The sequence below is a fragment of the Felis catus genome, chromosome B1 (assembly GCF_018350175.1).
Source record: "Felis catus isolate Fca126 chromosome B1, F.catus_Fca126_mat1.0, whole genome shotgun sequence".
Taxonomy (NCBI): domain Eukaryota; kingdom Metazoa; phylum Chordata; class Mammalia; order Carnivora; family Felidae; genus Felis; species Felis catus.
Window position 1 is genome coordinate 158,844,748 of NC_058371.1, and position 7,793 is coordinate 158,852,540.

At 38.4% G+C, this 7,793-nt stretch overlaps 1 pseudogene; it reads left to right on the plus strand.

Annotated features, from left to right (window-relative positions):
- Positions 1-315: 315 nt before the first annotated feature.
- Positions 316-1,250, plus strand: LOC101086475 (annotated as a pseudogene).
- Positions 1,251-7,793: the final 6,543 nt, after the last annotated feature.

The following is a 7,793-nucleotide window of genomic DNA, read 5'->3' on the forward strand; positions in this document are numbered from 1 at the left end:
CTATAAATGTAAGGTTGAGACTATAAAAAGAGTGCTGATGTCAAAACTATTTCAAATTTATAATGTTTACACAAAGTATCTCAACATAGAAAATTAAAATAAACTACAGGCATAGATACGAGCAAAACGTTCGTGATGATTTGAGTAGTTAACACAGATTAACAACATGAGTAAAATTACATATTTAGCCTGGTGCAGACATTGGGGACAGTGATGGGTGCTGCTTCCCTTGTGTCCACCTTGGCCACCTAACTGCTCCAGCCCATGCAGAGCTACCACCTCTGCCACCACCCCTTCAACCTCTCTGTAGTTTGAAATGAAGCAGTTGTCCTTTCTGGAAGGAAACTTGTCCAGATCAAGCAGGAAGTGTGGCAGAAGTTGGAAGAACGGACGGCACAGGGCAACAAGCAGACACACCTGAGTGTGGTTCTGGTTGGTGAGAATCCTGCAAGCCCCTCCTACATCCATAACAAAACAAGGGCAGCTGCAAGAGTAGGAATCAACAGTGAGACAATTGTGAAACCAGCTTCAATTTCAGAGGAAGAACTGCTGAATTTAATCAACAAACCAAATAATGATGGTAGTGTAGATGGCCTCCTTGTTCAGCTGCTTCTTCCAGAGCACAATTGCAGAAGAAAGATCTGCAATGCTGTCTCTCCAGATAAGGATGTTGGTGGCTTTCCTGTAATTAATGTAGGGCAAATGTGTTTGGACCAGTATTCCATATTACCAGCTACCCCACGGGGTGTCTGGGAAATAATTAAGCAAACTGGCATTCCAACCCTAGGAAAGAATGTGGTTTTGGCTGGGAGGTCAGGAGGTCAAAAAATGTTGGAATGCCCATGTCAATGCTACTACACACAGATGAGGGCATGAACACCCTGGAGGTGATGCCACTGTTACAATATCTCCTGGATACTCTACCAAAGAGCAACTGAAGAAACATACATTTCTTGCAGACATAGTGGTCTCTGCTGCAGCATTTCAAACCTGAGCACAGCAGACATGATCAAGGAGGGAGCAGCAGTCATCACTGTGGGAATAGAGTTCAAGATCCCTAACTGCTAAATTCAAGTTGGTTGGAGATGTGGATTTTGAAGGAGTCAGAAAGAAAGCCAGTCTCTGCAGGTGTTGGTTCCATGACAATAGTGATGCTAATGAAGAATACCATTACTGCCACAAAAAAAAAGTTTGTGAGGTTTGAAGAGCAGGAAGTGTTGAAGGCTAAGGGGTGTAGAGTAGCAACTTAATTAACTATTGTGTCTTCTGTCATGAACAATACTCCAAGCCAGTTCAAGAGGCAAAGCAGGCCAGTAGAAATCTGCAATATTTTTTATTTATTTTATTGAAACGGCTTAAAATGATGCTTTGAATTCATTAAAAGCTTAAATGGGCGGTGTCTGTGCACATAGCTCTGCAGCACCTCACCATGGACTATGCCAGTATCATGCTGGGTCATGAGATCCAGCCAAGAAAAGCCATTAACCTAGTGATTAACATGGAGGGCATTGTCACATTGAGAATGGATGCTTAACTTTGTCAAGCCACTTCAGTTAAAATTTGCCTTTTCTAGGATTACATTTCCTAAGTACTATTCTAGTAAGAGTTGATACTCGCTTCAGGTTCCAAACCTTTTGAGTTTAATTGGTCAAACCAAAGGAAAAGTGTTGCTAGAGAAAATGAGGGAAAAGGTAAAAAGGAATAAATGGTAATTGAGTAGAAAAAAATTACTCTAATTTAAATACATATTATATGTAAAAACGACATGTTAATGGTGCCCTGACCTGTCATTTCATGGCTTAGTCATTGGGAAAATGTTTCAGATTGTTCCATGTGCTGTTAGTCCTCATTTTATGTGTGTTACATTCATGAGATTTTCCCATTATTTTCTAGGATTGAAAGGCTTATTTTATTTTATAGATTATTTGTTTGTACTATCATGTTTGGCTTTTCTTATATCCTTGAACTTCATCGTTATATTTTTGTACTGTTAGGGGTGTCTGTATGGTTTCCTTGGTATATCTTGAAACCTGTTTTTTAAAAAACAACACTCAGATCTGATAATCATTAGGGCAGCTTGTATAAGTTCACAACTTGCTTTTCCACCAAAGACCTTGTCAGTAGCTGCCTGATTTTCTCTGATGTACCTTTTGGCTTTCCCACATAGGTTTTTGAGAACTTGAGTTAATATTGAATTTTATCAGACTTTCTGATTAAAAGGCTTTTTTTTTGGGGGGGGGTATTTCACTGTGTTTTTTTTTTAATAAAACACTTCTTATTGGTGTGGGGAAAAAAAAGATACGGTTGGTTAGTTTAGAAACAAACATTTTCTGAGTGTCTGCCATGGACCAGGCACTATGCCGGACACTGAGCCTAAAAATATAAGTAATATCTCTGTACTTGAGGCACTTGATATTTAGAGGTGAAGACAACACATACACATGGTAGCAATTTGCTGAGGGAGGGAAATACTCAGGGCACTAAGGGAGACTCAGCGTACTAAGAGTACAAAGAAAGCAGAAACTGATCTAGTTTGGAAATTAAGCATAGGCTTCCTAGAAATTAAAATGCCTGAGTTGAGTTCTGAAAGAAGGGTAAGAATATCCATGTGAAGGAAAGTAGGAGGAACATTCAAGGCAAAAGGAAAAAAGTGAACAAATGTGTAGAAATGTGGAATAGCATGAGGTATGCTAAGATAAACACACATTTCCAATTTAAGTGTAAATTATAAGGCATGAAGGTTGGGGAGATGAAGCTGAAGAAGTAGTGTTATGGACTGAATGTTTGTGTCTCCCCAAATTCATATGTTGAAGTTCTAACCTCAGATGTGATAATATTAGGAGGTGAGGACTTTCAGTGGTTTATTAGGTTCAGATGAGATCATGAGAGTGCACCCCTGCTGATGGGATTAGTGCCTCCATAAGAAGGGGAAAAGACACCAGAAGTTCCTCTGTTCACCATGTGAGGACATGGCAAGAAGGTGGCCATCTGCAAGGTGGGAAGAGGGCCTTCACCAGAAACCAATCCACTAGCACACTGATCTTGGAACTCCCGGACTCCAGAACTGTGAGAAATAAATGTCTGTTAAGTTACCCAGTCCATGGTACTTTGCTATGGTAGCCCAAGCCAACTAAGACAGGTAGGTAGCAATAGGTTCATGAAAGGCTCTAAATACCTTACAGAAGTTTCCACTTTACTTTGTAAGCAATGGGAAGTCACTGAAGGGTTGTAAGAAGAAGCCACAATCAGAGTTTTATTTTGATAAATAACTGGCAACTATGCTGAGCATGCGCACAAATCATAGAGCAGAGTTACCCATGAAGAGGCTATTGCAGTCAGTCAAGGAGAGAGGAGTTTACAGCTTGTAGTGGTATAAACAAAAAAAGATGAAAATTCAACAAATTTGTAGGAAGAGATCAAAATAATCAGATTGCGGTAATTATTGTGTGTGCAGTGAATGGGCTAGTGAAGAGCTAAGAGTAAAACCTGAGTATTATACCTAGAGAATTGGGTAGGTGGCTGTAAAAATAAAGAGTATCCAGAATACAGAAAGAGGCGAGGAAGAAGACACATCTTTGACAAGTAATGTTTAACCTGCTGCAAAACATCCATGTATGTCCAGCAGAAAGTTGATTTTGAGCCTCATTCTCAGTGGAGAGTCAGAAATGCAAATTTGTATAACATAAGAGACAAAGAGATTTCATAAGCTTCTAGAGAACAAAGAAGAATCTCAGGTGAATAATCAGAAACCATAATGGCTCTAGACCTCTTAAAAACAACATTGAAATTCCAAAGACAATGAACCTTAAGGCTGTGATCCCACACAAGTCTCACATGCCAGTACCTATATTTAAGTCTAGAGGGAGAGGCAGGTCTTGAAAATAATTGTGGGTGTAGTTTTCATCCTATGGACTAAAATGGAATCTAATACATAAAAATCCAACCAAATGTGAGAGGTGAATTGGCAAGAAAGCCACACCCTAGACTAAAAAGAAGTAAGAATGTTGAAGATGTAAAACATGGCAGGGCTGTTAACTTGCTAGAGGAGGGATGCAAGCTAACAAGGCTGCTCAGGCACCAAAATGGTATATTTTAATACTCTCTCTTTAGAAACAGCCAAGGACAGAAATGGAAAAGGAAGAATGACTCAGAAGGCAGAGGAAATCTTATAGAAAAAGAGTAAAAAAAGGGGGCAGGGGGAAATATTAGGAAATTAGAGAACAAGTATACTATAATAGGAGTTTCAAGAAAGAAAATTGGGGAAAAAATGTTTAGAAGGAAATCACTCAAGAACACTTCTCAGAACTCAAGGAATAGTCTGCAGACTAAAAAGACCCACCATATACTCAAATAGACTCATACTGAGGCATATCATCATATAGTTTCAGATTATAGGAGGAAAAAGAAGATTCTACAAGCTTTCTGAGAAGAATAAAACAGTTTATAGGATAGAAATCAGAATGCCTTCAGACCTCTCACAGCAATATTGTAAACTAAAAGAGAGTGGGGAAATGGCTGCAATATTAAGAAAAAAATTATTTCCAATCTATAGTACTACACAGATATGGTTTGCCAGGCAAACTAGCAATCAAATATGAGAACAGAGTAAGATTATTTTTAAATATTCAATGTCTGAAAAGTATTTACTTCTCACGCACCATTTCTCAGGAATCTACTAGAGGATGCCCTACTAAACAGACAGAGTGATCCAAGGAAAAGGAAGTCATGGAATACAGGAAACAGAACACTCAGCACATGAGAAAGGTGAAGGGAATCCCAGGCTAATGGTGACTGAAGATCCCAGGAAGACAGTAGTATACCAGCTATATAGAGGGAAGTGAGTCCAGCTATATAGAGGGAAGAGGTCTGAGTAGCGCACTCCAAAGTTAAACTTGCTGAGTGTTATGATATCATTACCAGATGCTTGAATGGACCACATGCTGAGGACACTCACTACACCCTCAAAGAAGTTCTACTTTTGCATATTTCTGAGAACTGGAGGCTGGCTAATGTGAATTTGAAATCCGAAGTATAGAACAGGACTATATTCCTACTAAAACCAGCACCTGGCTCAATGCAACCCTGCTGATAACCCATTGTGGTGAGAACTATACCTTACAAGACTAATTCATAATCTTGCCCACTTACCTTTCCAGGAATGCCTAAACTCTCAGAGAAGCAAAGCCAGATCATAACCAGGCAACTCTGTTCAGCTTTTCTTCTGAAACCCCTCATCTATCAGTGGTGGTACTGTCTTCTCTGTCATAGTTAGGTTTGCACTCACTCTCTTTATATTTTCACCCTTCACATTCTTCTTACATGAAAATAACCACTGATAATAAAATATTAAACTGATAATAAAAGAGAAAAGAAAAACATCTGTAGGATATAGACCAATATGATCATAGTGGTATATTTTTCAGAGTCCAGTCAGCAAAACAGAGAACTCATTTATTACAATGCAAACACAGGAATTATTTAACATAAGAGTTAGAAGGCTTAGAGAATGCAGAGGAAACACTAAGGGAAACTAGAAGTAATAACTGCAGGAAACAGCTGTCATATCCTTGGTCTGGTAAAACTAAAGGAGATGGGGTTACAAGAATCCAGACACATAAAAGAGGGGCTGGAGGGGTGAGTTCAGACATTTGAGGGATCCCCTCTGTCTCATCTGTACTTTTGAGGGGTCCCTGAAGTTGGTTCTGAAGTGCCAAAAGAACGTGGAGGCCGGGGCAAATTACCACTGGTGAATATTGAATGGAATGAGAAGAAACTGAGAAGTGCCTTCTCCCTCTTCTCACTCCCTATTGATAAAAACCTTCCAGGAAGCCATCTGGTAAAGCAGTCTGGGGAATGTCATTGGCAAAGGCACAGCCCCAGCTGCCCCAGCTACAGCATCACAAACAGAGTAAGGGAAGACAAACTTGCTGCTGAGGATTCTAGATAATAACAAGCTCAGCTGGCTACATCTGGAGATGAAACTAAAGACAGGGAAGGGTTTTGCTTTTTCTCTGCCATTCGAATCTTTTACAAGAACATATCTACATTTTACTTGAAATTTTAAAATGAAAAATCGTTAAGGGAAGCTTTAAGTTGATTATCAAATGAACTATACTTACATTTGTCTAATACATTCATGAAAGGAATAAAACTTTCATAAAAAAGATACTATTTTCTTTCACTTTATGTTGTGTGGTATGAAGCAATTTTTAAATAACTAATTTAAAACAGATTTTTTAGTATTTATGATGAATATATTTTATGATGAAAAACTAAAACTTGAAAATGCAAAGCTCCTTTATGGAGAACTCTGTCAAAAAACTGAAAATTTGTTATATACTGGTCATGAAGTGATAAGGTCACAACACTGAGCCAAAAAGACCTGGCCTTGAATCCCTGCTCCACCACTCACTAATTGGGCAAATTGCTTCACCTTTCAAAGACTCAGTTTCCTCAATCTATAAAATGAGGAAAAGATTTCCAGATGAAAATATGGCAGCATGTTAAGTGAGAATAGATTAAATGGTTGTCATTAAAGAGAGCACAGAACAGGAAGATTTTAGAAATCATTGGCTGAAAAAGACTGAAAATATTCCAACAGATAAATGTTTCACCTAAGCTGTATATTTCTCTAGATCTTTCTTAGTTGATGTTACGGTTTTTCTTAAATTGAGAACACAAGTAGAGGCAATAAAGGAGTTGTTCGTTAGAGATTTGATGCTGTTATTTGAATATGTCTAACTTATGGAAAGTATAATATGCTGGATGTTGTGCTAATCTCTGCTAAAAAAAAAAAAAAAAAAGCCTAACTGGTTGGCTCACATGGTCATAAACTCAAGACACCAACAGCACATACGCAAGCAAAGTATGTTCTTGGCTTTGGGACTGCCATTGCTATTTGCAGAGACTAGTGATGTTTGCTTGATTCCAAGACAACAGGAATTACTTCAGTCTTTGTTTAAATTTCATCTTGAATTACTGTATATCAAGTTTTTTGGTTTGCTGACATTGTTTTCCAGCCCTACACAGTTGTCATTTCTTGTGAGGCTGGGTTTCCATTTGTCCTTACATTTTACTCTTCTGCTTCGTAGCTACTCACTGAATTCTCCAATGCTCACCTAGTCTGGGTTTATATACTTATATATCACTAGATACAATGGTAAACCTGGGCATCGGCTTTAGTCATTCACCATTCACTCTTAAATTCATACATTTACTGTCTTCTAAATATTGAATTCCATGCTTGATACTGTATATACAAAAATAAGGCAATATATTTGCCCTCAAAGATGTCTAGAAAAGGAAAAGGACACAGAAACAGAAAAATAAAATACACTGGAATGATTTTATTTTTTTTATTTTTTATATGAAATGTATTGACAAATTGGTTTCCATACAACACCCAGTGCTCATCCCAAAAGGTGCCCTCCTCAATACCCATCACCCACCCTCTCCTCCCTCCCACCCCCCATCAACCCTCAGTTTGTTCTCAGTTTTTAAGAGTCTCTTATGTTTTGGCTCTGAGTGGAATGATTTTAAAACAAAGAATCTTCAAAGAGGTAAGAAGAAGAAATAGATCCCAGAGGCGTTCAATTTTATAACAACTCTAGATAAATTTTAGCAATATGAACTTTAGATGCGATCTACTCTAAGATCCAAATACATCCTTAGCTAATTTCACATTCTCCCTAAAAGCTTCACCCAAACCCCACAGCCTTTGTGTATGTGGCTAGTATTTATGTGTACATGTGGGTATCTGTCTGTGAGGGCTCTTGTTGCATTGGTGATACTGG